Source organism: Diabrotica virgifera, chromosome 10, assembly GCF_917563875.1.
Source record: "Diabrotica virgifera virgifera chromosome 10, PGI_DIABVI_V3a".
NCBI lineage: Eukaryota > Metazoa > Arthropoda > Insecta > Coleoptera > Chrysomelidae > Diabrotica > Diabrotica virgifera.
The window spans coordinates 148,433,110-148,452,498 of NC_065452.1; the positions used below are offsets into that span (position 1 = coordinate 148,433,110).

Sequence of the window (19,389 nt, forward strand, 5' to 3'; positions counted from 1 at the left end):
GAGAATTTTGTAACCGGTTCAAGTAATCAACAGACCACTTTTTCCAGAAACTTTGTTGTATTTTTGCAATTTGCTGAAACATGGATAGTTTATTTTCCGGAATTTTTTGTAAGTTTTGCTCAGGATGCGCTGACAGGCTGGAGCCAATTATAAAATGACCAGGACTGAGAAAGGTGTAATCTGAAGGGTCGCTGGACATGGAACAGATAGGCCTTGAATTCATCACAGCTTCAATTTGAACCATGACAGTGTAAAACTGTTCGAAAGTGAAAGAAGAAGAGCCTATTAGCCTACGCATATGATATTTTGCGCTTTTTACTGAAGCTTCCCAGAGCCCAGCCCAATGAGGAGATCTAGGGGGGATAAACTTCCATGAGGTTTGATTTTCAGAAAGGTATTCCATAATGGTTTGAGAATTTGACTTATTTTGAAAAAATCTGTATAAGTCATAGAGTTGGTTTCTTGCACCAGAAAAACATGTGGCATTGTCACTGTAAATGACGGTTGGGTTACCACGTCGGGAAATGAACCTCTTAAGTGTTAATAGAAAGGAAGAAGTTGTTAGATCAGAAACAACCTCAATGTGCACAGCTTTGGTCACCATGCACACGAAAATGGCTATGTATGCCTTGATTTTTGGCGCTTTTCGGAGTGAAGAAGATTTTAACAGAAAGGGTCCACCATAATCTACACCCACTTTTTGAAAGGGTCTTGTTGTAATGGACAACCTATCTTCAGGTAAATTACCCATAAGCTGTTGTGCAGGAGCACACGAAAATCGGAAACATGTGGTACAGTTGCGAATGATTCGTTTTGCTTCCTTCAGACCATTGAGAGCCCAGAATTTCAAACGAAGATTTGAGAGAACTGTTTGCGCACCAGCATGTCCCAATCTGAGATGTTCATTTTTGATGATAAGATTGACGATAGGATTATTGGATGGGAGCAGTATCGGATGTTTTTGCAAATAGTCTATGTCGGGACAGTTCGTAAGTCTGCCTCCAACTCTGAGAAAATTAGAGGAATCTAAAAATGGTTTTAGTGACATGAAGTTTTTATTCGAAATAAATTTGTTATTTTTAAGCGCCGAAATTTCTTTTGAAAATGCATCACCCTGTATTTGCTTGATGATGAAATCCATTGCATAATTTAACTCCGCAACAGAAAGAGGTTCAGAAATTTTTTGTTTTTTACAATTAGAAATAAAACGAAATACGTACGCTACTGTACGTTTTAAGCGTGAAATATTTGAGAAACGTGAGAAAATTTTTATCCAGAAATTTTCCACATTAGAACTTACCACGAGGCTTATTTTTCTTTCCTCGGGCAGGTTTTCGAGAACTCTGTCATTTACTAGATTGGAAACATTGAAATTTTTATCTCGCAAGCATTTGGGGCCTTGCCACCAGAAGTCGCTATTGAGAATTTCAGAACCAGACATTCCTCGAGAAAGAAGGTCTGCGGCATTTTGCGCAGACTTTATGTGAAGCCATGTAAAGTTTTGAGTCAACTCTTGGACAAGAGCTACCCGGTGAGCCACGAAAACCGACCACCGACTTGGATGACTTTTACACCACGACAGAGCTACTTGGGAGTCTGACCAGAGGCTGACTGAATGAAATTTTATAGATTGATTTTCAAAGATAGAAATTATTTTTGCAACAAGTTTTGAAAGAAGAACCATTGCGCACAGCTCAAGCCTAGGAAGTGTTACCGTCTTTAACGGAGTTATCCTTGATTTGGAAGAAACTGATGCACAAGAGATGGTCTCATCCGAATAGAAAGTTCTTAGGTATACGCATGCGCCATAAGCTGCCATGCTGCTGTCTGCAAATCCATGAAGCTCAACCTTCAGAATTATTTTTTCAGAAAGATAGAAACGAGGAATTTTTAATTGTTTTAATTGTGACAAGTCCTGTAGAAAGTTGTTCCAATCGTTTAGAATAGTTTTGTCCGAAATTTCTGTGTCCCAGTGAATTTTTTGCAGATAGAGTTTCTGCATAAGCATTTTGCCTTTAACAATAAACGGATTGATGAGTCCCAGAGGGTCGAAACATTGCGCTAACGCAGATAGGATTTTTCTTTTTGTTATTGGTGGGCAGAAATTATTTTCGGGGACGGAAATTGTTATTTGGTCTTCCGCAGGGTCCCATTTTAGGCCTAGAACCTTACTGGAAGTGGAATCGAAATTTAGGTCATATTCCTGAGTAGTATTTTTTGAATGTTCTGGGTTGATTTGTTGTAGGAATATGGATGAATTTGAATGGAATTTATGTAAAGTAAACCCATGGCGGTTTAGAACAGAATTTAATTGCTGAAGTATTTCGAGCAATTCTTGAATATTATTTGACCCACATAAACCATCATCTACGTAGAATTGGTTTTCGAGAAAATGCGAGGCCAATGGGAATTGAACTTTACTTTTATTTGAAATTTCTTGCAAGACTCTCGTCGCAAGAAACGGGGCGCTATTCGTCCCGTATGTGATAGTATTTAATTGAATACATTTTATAGAATCGTGGGTATCATCCCTCCACAGAATATTTTGTAGAAAGCGTTGATCTTTGTTGATCCACGTCTGTCGAAACATTTTTTGAATGTCACAGGAAATTATGAATTTGTATTGCCTGAAACGAACCAGAATGTCGAATAAATCGGGTTGAACCTGATACCCTTTTAATGAAATGTCGTTCAGACTTTTTCCTGTAGAGCTTTTACAACTAGCGTCCATGACGACACGCAAAGTTGTACTTTTATTTTGTTCGTTGATGACACATAAATGTGGAATAAAATATTTTTTGTCCGAATTTTCATTTACGAACGAAAGAGGTACATATTCAGCATGCCCTAAAGAAATATATGTGTCAATGAAATTTTTGTACTCGAAAAATAATTTTTTATCTTTTTGGAATTTATTTTCGAGCGACAGAAAACGCCGTTTGGCTATAGAAAATGAATCACCCAGTAATTGGTGTTTTTGTGCACTTTTTAATGGATTATCTACTTCAAAGCGTCCATTTTCAAGGATCTTTGTTGTAGTTTGAAATATTTGTTCGGCCAGCTCGTCAGCTTCCGACAGAATAGGTTTTTGAGAAAGTTCTTCCATGTTCCAGAATTTCGTGAGCAGCTCGTCCGTGCTACACGTAGAAAGTAGAGCAACATCTCCAGAAGCATTGTTTGCTACTGTAGGTGCCGTCAAGTGAGGAGCAATCACGCCGGCTATTAGGTACCCCAGATGAGAAGCCTGCAAAATTGGAAGCCTAGGGCCCAGAGGAATTATGTCAGGAAGAATTAAGTCGTAGTACAAATCAGCCCCAACCAAGATGTCTACCTGACTAGGTTTGTGATAGGAATCGTCGGCGAGAAAAACGTCCCTTGGAATTGGTAATTTTTTTGTAAGAATGCGGAACTGTGGAAGATTGCAAGTAATATTTTCTAAGATGGCACATGAAATTTTGAAAGACTTTTTATTATAGTTAGAATGCATTTTTATGTTGACCATCTTTTTTGAAACCGAATTACTTTGGCCTATGCCAGAAATGTTTAGAGATATGTCATATGGCTTGTAGCCCAGCCTATCAGCGAGACACTGGGTACAAAAGCTATTTTGATTTCCCGTATCGAGTAACAATCGGGCCGTTAAAGGTTTCCCGTTTTTGTCGAAAATGGTTACTTTGGCCGTAGCTAGAAGTATGTTTAAATTTTTTACGCACAAAGCAGAAAAGGAATTTGTAAAAGGTTCTTGCCCTTGAAACGAAGGACCTTGAAAGTTTGAATTTGACGAATGTTCGCGTTCGTAATTGTTTGAATTTGTAGAAGTGGACGGACTTTCATTTTTATGGGTCGTAGAAAAAGTATTATGTTTACCCGAATTATTATTTGGTGCCAGAATGTGCAAATTTGTATTATGGCGCCTTTTACAAACGGTACATACATGTTTTGATAAACAATCTTTAGAATTATGCCTACCTAGGCAGTTTACGCAGAGACCTTTTGAATTCACGAATTTTATTTTGTCATCATGCTGAATGTTTTTGAAAAAGTGACATTTGTAAATTTTATGACCTTGCTTTTTGCAGAAAATGCAATAAAAGTCAGAAACTAAATTATTTGACGTATTATTTTTATCTGAATCCTCTGATGTGTTATTACTGGATGCATGATGTGAAACTTTTACGTTTTTGGCTTGCCTAGGATTTGTATTTTCCAGGCTTTCCAGAACAATGCACCTTTTTTCAAGAAATTTAAGAAGAACATCCAATTTTGGTACATCTGAATGATTTCGCTCAGTTTCAAAAAGTCTCCTTGTTGAAAAATCTAATTTGCTTTCTAGCAGGAAAACTAAAATTATATCAATGAGCTCTGCACTTGAAAATTGCAAATTTTTTAGCAATTGCATATTTTTTGTTACGGTAGTTAGAAAATTTCTGAGGGCTTGCGGTGAGCTGTTTCTCAGTGTAGGAATGTCTATAATTTCTGTTAAGTAAGAATTTATGAATTCTATTAACAGAATCTAGAATTGAATGCTTTTTGTTTAATAATTTATTTAAACCTTTTTTGCTCATTGTAATAACTTTAATTTGTTTATTTTTGAATGAAATTATTATTTATTTTTGAATTTTAACATGCATGCAATATTAAACCAAAAATTCAACCCTGAATAGTTCTTTAAACAGTGTTTAACTTTATTAGAGTATCATTTCGCAAGAGATCTTTGAAAATTAACTTTTTGAATTTACATATATAGAAAAGTTTATTTTGTACGTCACCCCTGGGCTCTTGTTACTTGAATGTGGGCTGCTTTTCCTGGAATCAGCTAGTCCTTGAACACCACTTCTTGAAGTAAACTATTATCACTGTTTTTGTTCACAGAATGTTTATTTGTCCGTAGAATAAATAACGCAATCACTTTGTCTCTTGGAATTATTGTCTATTCGACGAGAATATCCGAAAAACGCGACACTTTTAATGTCTTTTAGAAAGAGTTGGCATTAGCCAGAAATGTTTTTTAACAAATAATAATATTAGATAGAAACTTGAATCGAGTGTTTTTAGGCCAGGAAAGTTCGGTCGATGGATCAAATGTGGCTCTAAGGGCCAAATTCGGCTCTTAGAAACAAAATCCGGTCTCGGAGGAACAAAATGGAGGGACGCCGGTGTTCAACATTCCTCCATGGAGAGTTTGGAGTAGTTCCAATGTCTCTTTCCAGCGTTTTGCACTTGCAGTAAGTTCAATGTGTCGCTAAGCCTTCGATAGCTAAGTGGAGAACTTTTAATGAACCGTAAGATGCTGTAATTCTGGCCTGTTGAATTGTTAATGTAAATAAAACACTTTCTATTTTGCTATGACTGTAATGAAGTTGAAAAGGGCAAGAAATAGAATTTTACATGTGAACAATTGAGTTAACAACTATCCGTAAGACGCCACTACACAAATATTTACACTTTGTACCGGCTTTTTGCTAATTGCCGCGTGAAGAATACTCTTCGAAAAAGCGTAAATGAAAAGAGGTTTTTGCGTACGTTCTTAATGAGTGTTGATAGTTGACTGACTGACTGTTGCACCCCGCTCTTGCATACCGTTAACAAATTTTCCCGTTGGGGTGTTTGGGTCTTTGGAGGCGGAGATTAACATTCTTGGAAATTGGACTTCTTCATGCACTGCGTAATAGATTTACGTTATTTGTCAGAGGCGTCGTGGTAAAAATGTTATTTATGAAATAGAATTTATTTGGGTGGAGAATACAGTTCTCCAACAAAAGTATTAAGATCAATAGCGGGCATATCATTAAGAGACAGACAAAGCAACAGAAGTATACGAGAACGTTGCAAAATTCAAAATATTAACAGGTGGATAAAAACAAGAAAGAAAAACTGGAACGAACATGTAAATCGAATGGAACCAGATAGATTAGCGAACATCTGTAAAAACAACAAGCCGTATAGCAGAAGACCCGTTGGAAGGCCGCCGAAAAGGTGGAAAGACAATGTACAGTCAACAACAACTGAAACGGAATAAGAGGCAGACAAACAGGAGTAATCCTAGTCGCGCGAAGAAGAAGAAGAAGAAGACTATTATGTATTGTTTCTGCTGCACAGTCAGCAGAAACAATACATAATAGTCTTACTATAATAATGTATACTGATGTGTCCTGTGTTATGAGGTCACTCGGCTAAACAAAATTTGCCGAAACAGCGCGGCTATTATTTGTAAGTATCATAACCAGACAAACGTATAGAGATAATGCCGGATACCGTGTAAACATAATACCGAAATATTATTTTAACGACATACACTTCTCCAAGAAATTAACGCACCACCTTAAAAAGGGGTCATTTTTAATGTCTCAAATTTCCTAAACCTGTTGTCCAATTTAAGTGATTTTTTTTAATATTTTGTCTTATTCTTTATAAATATCGCAGTAATAATAGATATTGTTGCTAGACAGGTCAATTATTGTCAGTGTATACCGGGTGTACCAATCAAACTGTGTTTTTTCTCACTCTGTGGAATATTGTAGCATTATGCTAACTTATTATTCTAGCATGCAATAGCATACTGAAATTAAAGCCCAACTATAGCATCATATTTTCTTAACATTATGTTTTTTTATTCATTCAGTTATATTGGATAATACAAAAGTTATGTACTTTTTTAACTAGCCATGTTTTTCATCAATACAGAATGTTTTTAAATAAGTATGGCAAACTTTAATGGGAAATTCTGCACAAAAAGTAATGACAGTTTGCTTCATAAACGTTTACTTTATAAATGCTTTGTTTACCAAATAGGGGGGGTTGAAATTTTTCTTACAAACTGACGATTTATTTATTGCTCTAAAACCGGTTGAGATATGCAAATGAAATTTTGTGGGTTTTAAGAGGTAGTTTTAACTTTAGTTACTTAGAACATAGGCAGGGATCACTTAGATCGTGGGTTCAAACCACACCCGGTGTCAGTTGTTTCGATATTTATTAATTTGGCTAGTCTTTACTATGGCTATGATATTCAAGCTTAAAATGTACCTCTTTGTTACGTTGTTCTAAGATATGTAATAGGCTAATGGGCAACTGCGAGACTTGCAAGACTCTTGCTGCAAGACCAAGACCAAGACCGGGAGCGCAATACCAAGACCAAGACCAAGACCAGGTGTACTGGCGCAAAACCAAGACCAAGACTGTCTAAGTCTCGTCTTGGTCTTGCATTTGGGCAACACTATTAGAATGTTAGATCACGTGAGTATAACCTACAACTTTTCTTAACCGTAGTCAAAATTTTAAAACCTTTGCATCATTTTATCAGGTTATATTCATTTTAGGTAAGCACTGATGATGTTTGGTCAACCAATCGAAAACTAGTTCTGTGATGTAGCCCTTTTTAGGGATTTTATAAAGGATTTATTCGTTGTTTTTTTAATTACTAAGAATAATCAAAGAAGGAAAAATACAATACTTGAGCCATGTGTTGAGAGGGGAAAGATATGAATTACTTCATATCATATTATAAGGTAAAGTACAGGGCAAAAGATCACATATCAGCATATCATAGATCAGTAATAATTTTTTTTAATGGTGGGCCCAAGACCTATATTGGGGAAAGAGAAATTCACAACGTTCTCGTGTTTAAAGATTTTTAATTTAATTATATCAATATATCGTCCAATTCTAATAATTTATATTTTATTGAACCAAATTTAATATTCTAAGGTAATTGACGTAATTCATTCACTTAACAATTATTGGATGGAATTAAATTTTTAACTTTTATGAGGTTTCATTTTTTTCAGCAATAACTTCTCGTGTATCTTTGAAATTACAGGGAGGAAATAAATAAAAAGTTGCTTTCCATATCTTAGGAAAATGTATTAATCTGAACGAGGCATTCATGTCAGTTTTACATGTCGTTAGAGTCTCCTTCTGAATTTTCTTTTAGTCCAGGGCGCATCTGTTTTGAGATGGACGTTGAGAGGTGACTCAAATTTTTTTGCAGAAATTGCTTGAAAATAACTCAAATACTAATATTTGAGTTATCCTCCCTCTCAAAAAGGTCCGGAACATTGTTTAAATAATCAAAATGTCAAAAAATGACGGAAAAATTCGATTTTTTTCTTCGTTTTTTGATTATAACTTTAAGAGTATTCTATAAATTTTCTATAACATAGACTTGGTTAAAAATTTAAAAAATAGTCACCCTAGTTGCAAAATAGCAATAATTGCGAAAAAACCATACAAAATTATTACATCCATTTTACGTTTTTCAACCATTTATGCTACACTTAGGACCTTCATATTTCACCCAGAAAAACTTTATGATACAGTAAAACAATACTGTAAATTTCATTAAGATCGGTTCAATAAATTTTGCAAAATAAATTTTGCAATCCAGCTTTCGCAAAAAAAAATTCATTTTTTCAAAATGTTACAGGACTAAAAATGAAGCAGATAGCAAGTTGAAATTTTTTTGCTTATAGAAGTGTACTGTACCTTTCATTTGCATTTTGCAAAATTAAAATCGATTAATTACCACGGCGTCAGGAATTTTTTTAAATAAAGAATAATTTTTGGTGCTACGCGCAGGACAGCGGTGTTCGATTCACATAAGTTGATTTCCACCAAAATTTCTTCCAATCTTTATCTAATATATTATTTTCTTACTCCATATTTTGTTGTATTTTAATATTTTAATTCCACTAATATCAAACTACATTTATTATTGTTTGTGAAAATATTGTTTAAACAATTGCATATGTTTAAAAATAATATTTTTTTATTTTCTAAGTTAAAATATATGAACAAAGAAAGTTTTTGCTAATAAATGTGTTATTTCAAAGGATAGAGTATGTGTTTTTATTTTGCAATAAACAAATTTATTTATTTATATCGAAATTTAATAAAAACTAAAATGTATCAATCATTATCAAAGGTCATTGGAATGCCCAATCAGAGCAAACTATCCGCTGTCCTGCGCGTAGCACCAATAATTAATGTTTATTTAAAAAAATTTCTGACGCCGTGGTGTTAATCGATTTTAATTTACAAAAAATGCAAATGAAAGGTACAGTAGACTTCTATACGCAAAAAAAATTCAACTTGCTATCTGCTTTATTTTCAGTCCTGTAACATTTTGAAAAAATGATTTTTTTTTACGAAAGCTGGATTGCAAAATTTATTTTGCAAAATCTATTGAACCGATCTTAATGAAATTTACAGTATTGTTTTACTGTATCATAAAGTTTTTCTGGGTGAAATAGGAAAGTCCTAAGTCCATCATAAATGGTTAAAAAACGTAAAATGCGAATACTTGTTTTTGTATGGTTTTTTCGCAATTATTGCTATTTTGCAACAAGGGCGACTATTTTTTTAAATTTTTAACCAATTCTATATTGTAGGAAATTTAATAACGCAACTTTTATGTCAGTACAACTTTTCTAGGATTAAAGTTATAATCAAAAAACGAAGAAAAAAATCGAATTTTTCCTTAATTTTTTGACATTTTGATTATTTAAACAATGTTCCGGACCTTTTTGAGAGGGAGGATAACTCAAATATTATTATTTGATTCATTTTCAAGCAATTTCTGCAAAAAAATTTGAGTCACCTCTCAACGTAAAAATATACTAATATTTTTACAGATGCGCCCTGGTCTATTTTTGCAAAATAAGATTTCTAATCTATTGAAATGATTGTAACATTTAATTGATTTAGTTTTTATTTTAATTTAATTACACTTATTTAACTAATGAATACTTACTTTTTCTGGAGTACCATGGAATTAGTTCCTGGCACCTGAAACATTAAGAGGTTTAATCAATTATTGCTAACCAACCCTAGTAACAAGCAGTTAATTAAAAACGAAACTAATGATTAATATAAAATATAGCTATAACTAACTGGTTCTAGATACATCGAAGTTCAGAAAACTGGTCCAAAATGAGATTACACGGTAATACCAGCGATTGAGAGGCAGTATTTTAGAGTTCTGAAAATCTGATTCAAGGAAAATATTAAAATTAACAAACTGGTCTATAAGGGCAGTATTCTTTCAAATAAACTTCTACAAATAGTAATATTTATACTTAGATGGCATTGCAGAAGAGTATGTCTCTTAGTTCAAGTACCTTCCTTCACCTCCCAATACCAAGTAAATACTCTGTTTTTGACATAATATCATCATCTGAGATATCATCCTGGTCTTCTATACATAAGACTTGGTTATCCGCAAAATATCCTGTACAGTTTATGATCTCCAATTTTAACACCATAGATTCACATTTTATTTTCCAAATATCCAAACCCCCTCCAAATAAATCTTAAAGAGCGTAGGTGCAATGCATCAACCTTAGCGAAGTCCTTTGGCCATCTTTATCTTTTTTGTCACTTTTGTCCAATTTTTATTGAACTCGTCATAACAACTCTCGCACAGCATTAATGTAAATCGGTGGAATCTTCTTGTCTTCTAGCACCTGCCACAGCTTGGCTAATGGAACACTATCATAAGATCAATAATAGGTTTGTTCTAGCAAACAGTCAAACTAGTCAGAAACCGTCAGCAAATAGTTGGTCAGTGAGAGAACATAATACAGTCGCCAGTGCTATCTCCTCTACTAGCGCTGGTCCGCTATTCGCTGATGGTTTCAAACCGTTTGAAACTGATGCTAGAACAAACCTAATTACTTTGTGTGTCTCCATATTGTGTTCCAAGTGTTTTTATATTATTTGTTTTAGACAGAACACATTGTTTATACAAGAAAGACCAGTACGAAAGCCATATTGATCTTCAGCTTCTTCCCAACAATCTTCAATTCGGCTTTAAATTATTTCCCATACATTATACAAATTGAGTTAGTTACACTAAGCCCTCGGTAGTTCTTACAATCCTTTCTGTCGTCTTTATTTTTGTATATTAGAGTAAACCTGCTGCTTTCTTTTCTTTTTTTTTTCTATTACTTGGAATTCTGCTCGATCTTCTTTTAGCATTCTGCTGCTTTCTTTTCTATCTACCTACTACCTCGAATTGTTGTCCAGGCTTCTTTAGTTCTTGCGGTACCAACAAAATTTTCTACGTTATCGCAGGTTCTATTCCACATTTCAAGTTTGGCTTTATTTACCTCTTTCTTATTTCTTTGTTTAACTACTGTTGTAGTTACTACGGCAGGGTCAAGTGGAGACACTTATGGCGAATACTAAAAGAAGTAGGCGTACCCCAACACCTTATTTCGCTTATAACTGAACTATACGAACACACTACTGGATCAGTTAAAGTGCTTGACACACTTTCAAACGAATTTCACCCAGAACGGATTGTCAGACAGGGATGTATACTATCTCCACAATTATTCAATATATATGGAGAGCATATTATGAGAAGAGCACTTGAAGGATGGGAAAAAGGCATCTCAATAAATGGTCATAAAATAAACAACCTACGTTTCGCAGATGATATAGCCCTTCTTGCAAATAGTCAAGCAGAGCTGATTGATCTTATACGACTGGTTGAAAACGAAAGTCAAATATTTGGTCTGAAATTAAACATTTCAAAGACAAAGATCATGATAGTGGATAGACTACATAACAATCATCCACACATAACCACAATTGATCGACTTGAGGTTGTGAGCTCATACTTATATCTGGGATCATTAATCACAAACACAGGGTCACTACAGGAAGAAATAAAACTTAGATGTGATCTAGCAAAAGTCGCCACAGCAAAAATGACCACAATATGGAAGGACTGTCAAATTTCAAGAGCGTTAAAGATGAGGTTGATCAACTGCTTAATATTACCAATACTGGCCTACGGATGTGAATCTTGGACCCTGAGAAATTCGGAAAGAAGAAAGATAGACGCCACTGAAATGTTCTGTTGGAGAGGAATGCTACGAATTCCTTGGACAGGAAGAACAAATATACAGGGTGTAACAAAAATACAGGTCATAAATTTAATCACATATTCTGGGACCAAAAATAGTTCGATTGAACCTAACTTACCTTAGTTCAAATGTGCACATAAACAAAGTTACAGCCCTTTTAAGTTACAAAATGAAAATGGATTTTTTTAAATATATCTAAAACTATTAAATATATTTTATTGAAAATAGACATGTGGCATTCTTATGGTAGTAATATCTTAAGAAAAAATTATAGTGAAATTTAGACACCCCATAAAAATTTTATGGGGGTTTTGTTCCTTTAAACCTCCCAAACTTTTGTGTACGTTCCAATTTAATTATTATTGTAGTATGTACTATTAGTTAAACACAATATTTTAAAAACTTTTTTGCCTCTTAGTACTTTTTCAAAAAGTCAGTTTTTATCGAGATATTTCGAATATTTGTCAAATCCACCACATATTTGTATATGGCTAAGTACGATTATGGAGACTTGGTAATAATATGAAAATTTATTTATGATTTACATTTTTATGTATATTTTGAGCCATATTAAAAAAGAATTAATATCTCGATAAAAAGTGCCTTCTCGAAAAAATATAAAGAGGCAAAAAAGTTTTAAAAACACTGTGTTTAACTAATGGTACCGCAGTAAAAGTTTAATTGGAACATACACAAACATTTGGGGGGTTTAAAGGAACAAAACCCCCATAAAATGTTTATGTAAACATATTAAAAAAGAAGCTGCAACTCGATAAAAACTGCCTTATCGAAAAAATACTAAGAGGCAAAAAAGTTTTAGAAATATTGAATTTAACTAATGATACCACAATAATAATTTCATTGGAACGTATACAAAAGTTCGGGGGGGTTTAGGGGAACAAAACCCCCATAAAATTTTTATGGGTTGCACAAATTTCACTATAATTCTTTTTTAAGATGTTCCTGCCATAAGAATGCCACATGTCCATTTTCAATAAAAAATCTCTAATAGTTTTAGATTTATTCGAAAAAATCGATTTTTATTTTGTAACTTCAAAGGGCTGTAACTTTTTTTGTGTGCATATTTGTACTAAGGTAAATTAGGTTCATTAGAACTATTTTTGGTCTCAGAATATGTGATTTAATTTATGACCTGTATTTTCGTTACACCCTGTATAGAACAAATATAGAACAAATACATAATTCAATTTTAAGAGAGCTAAAAGTTAGCCAACGACTCCCCAGTAAAGCCCATCTCCAACAATTAAAATACTTTGGACATGTTATGAGAGCAAACACAGAAAACATGGAAAGACTCATTATGCAAGGAAAGGTGGAAGGCCGAAGATCACGAGGAAGATCCCCAACAAGATGGATCGATCAAATTACGAGAATATTCAAAAGACCCATTCTTCTTCTTAACGTGCCCTATCAAGTCCCCTTGACGTTGGCGATTAACATGGCGAAACTGTCTCTGTCTTGAGCTATTCTAAATAGGTGTTCTGCTTTCTTTATTCCTGTCCACTCCCGGATATTCTTCAACCAAGAGGCCTGCTTTCTACCAATTCCTCTGCGTCCTTCGATTTTACCCATCATAATAAGTTGAAGAATATTATACCGGTCTCCCCTTACTACGTGTCCAAAATAGGCCATCTTTCTATATTTGATGTTATCAAGCAGTTCGCGGGTAGCATTTGCTCTCTTAAGGACTGCCACATTTGTCAGCATAGCCGTCCATGGTATTTTCAGTATACGTCTGTGCAGCCACATTTCAAAGGCCTCCAAACCGTTAATGGTGGATATTTTTAATGTCCATGCTTCGACACCATACAAGAGGACTTACCAAATGTAGCATTTAATCATGCGCTTTCGAAGTTGAAGTTGCAAGGTATCATTACAGAAGAATGACCTCATTTTTAAAAATGTCGTGCGTGCTATCTCGATTCTACATTTTATCTCTTTATCTGGATCTAGTTGTCCAGTAATATGGCAACCAAGGTATTTAAAACTGGGTACTCTTTGAATTATATGACCATCAACATATAACCGTGAATCTTGATGGGCCAAACGGCTAAATACCATGTATTTTGTTTTTGAACAGTTTATATTTACGCCAAACTCTCTTCCCACTGTGTCAATGGCATTTAAAAGGTGTTGTAATCCATTCATATCATCACTTAAAATAACTGTATCGTCTGCATATCTGATTGTATTTATCAGAATTCCATTAACTTTCACACCCCATTCCAAATTATGCAGCGCTTCCTTAAATATTCTATCTGAATATAAATTGAATAACAGTGGGGACAGTATACAACCCTGTCTGACACCTCAAAAGACCTATGCATGAGTTAAAAGAAATGTCCAGAGACAGAGATCTTTGGAGACGGACAATAAACGACATCACGTCGACCATTACACTCCCTCCGGGGGGTCAGGATTGAAGAGAGAGAGAGAACTACTGTTGTACTGTTGCCGATCGTAAAAGTACTCTGTTGCTAGCCATTTATTATACATATTCTAAGTAAGTATTTTTCCAAAAATTGATTGTTTGTTTAATATGCAAGGTACATAGCAGGTCCATCGTTTAAGATAACATTAGATAAATAACTTTATCAAGATAACAGAGTTACTATCAACCTTAGCGATATTAATCGAGATAAAAATTGTTGTTTATTTATCAGAAACGGAAAGTACGAAATATTCTACTTAGCTCCGTGGAGATTAGCATAGGTCAAAAACCACAACGGTCGCCAAAGTGCGCAAAAACCTTTACATCCGTTTAAGATACATATAATTGGGGAATATTTAAATATACTTACTCCTCGGAAAAATAAGCTACCACCACGTATTTCAAACAATATTCTACTTTTATTAATAATTGTTCGGGTAGGTCAAAAATATATTTGTGTTCACCACAGCAAATACTTTTCCATTTGCGCGACCTTTTATCAATAAGAAAATATTTCAGTGATTACCAGGCATAAAAATTCAGCAGTTTTAAATTATTGTGTTACATAATATTATACAGTTACAGTGCCCGCGTAAAGTATCGAAACATAAAGATGTCTGTGACACCCCGTATAACATACACTTCTCCAAGAAATTAACGCACCACCTTAAAAATTGGAAATTTTTAATGCCTCGAATTTCCTAAACCTGTTGTCCGATCTAAGTGATTTTTTAGCATGTTATAGCCGATAGCCTTATTCTTTAACTATATCGCTGTAATAATATTGTTGAAAAACAGGTAAATTGTCATTATATACCGGGTGTACCAATCAAACTGTGATATTTTCTCACGTCACCCTGTGGAGTAGAGTGCATCGAAAAAATAAAATATGGAAATGTTATATCTAATAGCGTGAAAAAGTTGCTAGTGTTATTTTTCAGCATATTAGTATTTTTAATTTTTTTCTAAGCGAATTATCTGCCGCCCCCCCAACGACCTTGAATTTTATTAAATATCTGATTTTTATGGAAATTTCAATTTATATTATTTAGAATAAAATATGTGCTAACTCGATATAAGCTCAATTAAAGAAAACTTAAAATGTTGTCAATTACAAATTTAAACGATATTTAAAGTTTTATTTGTTTTTTCAGTCTCCCCCAACCCCTTTGAAATATCCCGCTTATGAAGTTTTGTGGTTGCAAGAGGATAAAAAACTCAGCAAGAAAGATCCAGAATTTTCTGGGAACAGGTTGCAATTAAATTGGAGGATATATGGAAAAAGGTTTTAATTCCAATAATTTAACATACAAGAATTATTCAGCTTTTAAAAGCCTATCATGACAAATGTATGAAACTTATAAAACCATTTAAGAAAAGGCAAAACAGTGAATTTTACAAAAATAAAATTCAATGCTTTAAGAACAAAAGTAAAACTACACGTTTCGATCTTGCAGCATGCAAATGTGACACACTGATTAATTGTCTTTGTAGCAAATCTCAAAAAGTGCCTCTGGATGATCGCGAATTTCTATTCAATCAAAGAGGTCCCAGAAAAATGGTGATAAGCTCGATTGATAGGGAAAACAAAAACAAATATAATCAGAGAGAACAATGGAAAAAGAAGAAAGTTACCGAAGCAAAGACAAAACTTTAGCTCAAGTAAAAAACAGTAACAAGTTTTATGGTCAATCGATCGTGGAAGAACACATAACACTTGTGCATGAGCCAGGGTGCAAATATTTCGGATATGGGTATCCGCTTTCTGGTATATCAGAAAGTATCAAATCCAGCTATTGCATGTGACGAAACAGTCGTAAATACTGGCGTTAAGGGTGATGTAATACTGCTGTTAGAAGAACATCTTAAAAAACAGCTTCAGTGGTTAGTATGTCTGAAACATTCAAATGATCTACCCCTTGGACATCAAAAGAAGTTTGCCAGTGACCAAATCAAAAAACGTGAGGGTCTTCAAACTTTCTCCTATAAAAATTTTGATTCAAACGACTACAACTTTTGATTCAAACAAGAATATCACCTTACAGAACCACCTATATTCTCTAGATTTTCGAGTGAAAATCTGCGAGATTTTATTAAGAATCCTAACTTAGACCCTTTGAACATTGAGATTGAAAAATATCACTGCCACAAACAATGTCTAGAACGATGTGTCAAGCTTGTGACACAAGCTTCTCTAGCAGTTTGTGGAGCGTATTCGAGGGATGGATTTATAAAAACTCGAATTGATTCCAGAAAAACAATGCCTCACTTTAATGCTAAATCGGAAGACATCTTCGAATAGAATGCCTTTACCATATTTTTTTGTAATAATTATATACCTAATTTTGTATTTTGTTTTATATTTATTTTAGTATTAAAAAACTTGGGTGACGTCAGGGAGACGGATAAGTTAGGCTATTTTGTTATAAAAAGAATTTTTCTTAACTTAACTATAAAAGAACTTTTCGTAAGTAAAATTTTTAACTGCCTTGTGAAACCAGAAAATATTTTCAAAAATTAAAACGGAATTTATTTATTCAAGTTCTATAAGGTATTACATTTCCCTTACAAAAGAAATTCGCATATTAATGTATTTTTTTATAAATAGTGTGTTAGGCAACTTTTGTGAGCTATTACATTTTCGTTCCGAAATAAAAATTTTTTTCGTCTGTTAACATTTTTTCAAAATTTTTAATTGTCTTGGGGAGGGGGGGGGGGGCAGAAGATATTTTCCAATTTCGAAAAATTTTTACCAAAATACTTAACAGTTTGTTTTATCCTTATTTCTTGTTTAACAATAATAAATATGTTGATTTTCACCCTTTTTTGAAAAAACAAATTCGTCGTTTTGACTTCTGAGTGATATCAAAAAGTCAAAATTCGATAAAACTAAAAAAATCGACAGCGTTACCTCGAGAAACTCATAAGGTAATAAAATCTTTTTGAATTTTTTGTTTACCATGATCCAAAAATAAACAATAAAGTTTCAAATTTTTTGCCGATTCCGACTACTTTTCATGTTTGTACATCATAATGTTTTATACATATTTTAATAAACATGACGATATATTTTAATGTTTATAAAGTGTAAGACTAAAAAGTAAAAAATAAAAAAATATGAAAAAAATATTTTTAAGAAACGCTTTTCTTTAGTTATGAGTGACTAAAATTAAACATATTATAAAAAAATCAACTAAAAAGCAATATATAAAAAAATTTAAAATATCTACTTAACACATTCGTCAAAGAAAAGCGTCTTCATCGAATAAACGGTTTTCGAACCACGCTTTTCTTTAACGAATGTGTTAGATTTTTTCAATTTTTTTTATTTTTTTTGCTTTTTAGTTGATTTTTTTATAATGTTTAATTTTAGTCACTCGTAACTAAAGAAAAGCGATTCTTAAAAATATTTTTTTCATATTTTTTTATTTTTTACTTTTTAGTCTTACACTTTATAAACATTAAAATATGTCGTCATGTTTATTAAAATATGTATAAAACATTATGATGTACAAACATGAAAAGTAGTCGGAATCGGCAAAAAATTTGAAACTTTATTGTTTATTTTTATGAAGCATAACGTAAACAATTAACGTAAAAAGTGAAATTATGTATAGTTCATATAATTAGCTACAATCTGTAAAAGTTTCAAGTTTCTTCATTGTAAAAAACAAGAGAATTTAAGCATTTTCCGTTAAAATCGTTTTTTTATTTAAACAATTAATAAACAAAAAAATTTTTTATTAACTATTCGTGTATTGTTCCCGCGAATGCATATGTCTGTAAGTTTTTAGTCATTTGCATTGAAGAAAAGGCAGTCAAATTAACGTCCAAAGATTTGACCCAAACGACTGAACTAAAGAAAAACGTTTAATTAATTAATACGACAAAACGAATTCTAATGTTAATTGTAGCACAAAACGTCTCTACCGGTGGTTTTTCTAAGACTACGATAAAAACACGAATTTTTTGAATTCGAGTTTTGGTTGAAGTTTTGTTTCGTATCGTATTGAAATTTGACACGAATAAACGCCGATTTATATATAAACAAATATATGAGCGTTCAAAATTTGAAACTTTATTGTTTATTTATGAAGCATAACGTAAACAATTAACGTAAAAGTGAAACTATGTATAGTTCATAGCATTAGCTACAATTCGTAAAAGTTTCAAGTTTCTACATTGTAAAAAACAAGCGAATTTAAGCATTTCCATTAAAATCGTTTTTTTTTTTATTTAAACAATTAATAAACATAAAACAAAATTTTTTGAATGCATATGTCTGCAAATTTTCATTCATTTGCATTGAAGAAAAGTCAGTCAAATTAACGTCTAAAGATTTGATGCAAACTATTGAAATAAAGAAAAGCGTTTAAAAATTAGCGGAATCTGTTAATGTGTTCACGAGAAAATCAACTTAAATGAGCATAACTTTTGGTGGTGCAATACTTTTGCGGTTAAGTTTATTGCATCAGCTAACGAAATCTTTGTGGAGCACAAAAGACAGTTTTCACGATATTTTTTCGGTTCAGCTTAGTCACCCTGTATGGTTGAATACCCCACGAAGGGACAGTCGGCAGCGGTACGCCAAACATTTTAATCAACGACGACGCATCGTGACGCCTTCAATGCACGTCGTAATTTTCCTCCTTCCCGCTCAGCCGTCTTGTTTTCCTGAACGTTCCCCTTTCCCCTATATCCGTTTGCTACTCTACTCAGGCACCATTCCAACATTTTGACTCTGTGCACACGTGCCCAAACCTATCTTTAGATCACGGCCCCTCGCGGTTCACTTTTTTTCTTGGATTCATTATCTCGACTTTAACTGACAGGGTGGACCAACAAAACATTTATTCAAAACGCAAATCTAGTTTTTTAAACGCTTTTCTTTACTTCAATAGTTTGCATCAAATCTTTAGACGTTAATTTGACTGACTTTTCTTCAATGCAAATGAATGAAAATTTGCAGACATATGCATTCACGGGAACAATATACGAATAGTCAATAAAAAAATTATGTTTATTAATTGTTAAAATAAAAAAAAACGATTTTAATGGAAAATG

The 19,389-nt window shown here is 33.3% G+C and overlaps 1 protein-coding gene across 1 annotated transcript in view; it reads right to left on the reverse strand.

Annotated features, from left to right (window-relative positions):
• Positions 1 to 19,389, reverse strand: part of LOC114333588 (myocyte-specific enhancer factor 2) — a 427,721-nt gene that overhangs the window by 373,695 nt on the left and 34,637 nt on the right. Inside the window, exon 2 of the mRNA XM_028283484.2 lies at positions 9,752 to 9,786. The gene's annotated coding sequence lies outside the window, so the exon portion shown is untranslated. The remainder of the gene's footprint in view (positions 1 to 9,751; positions 9,787 to 19,389) is intronic.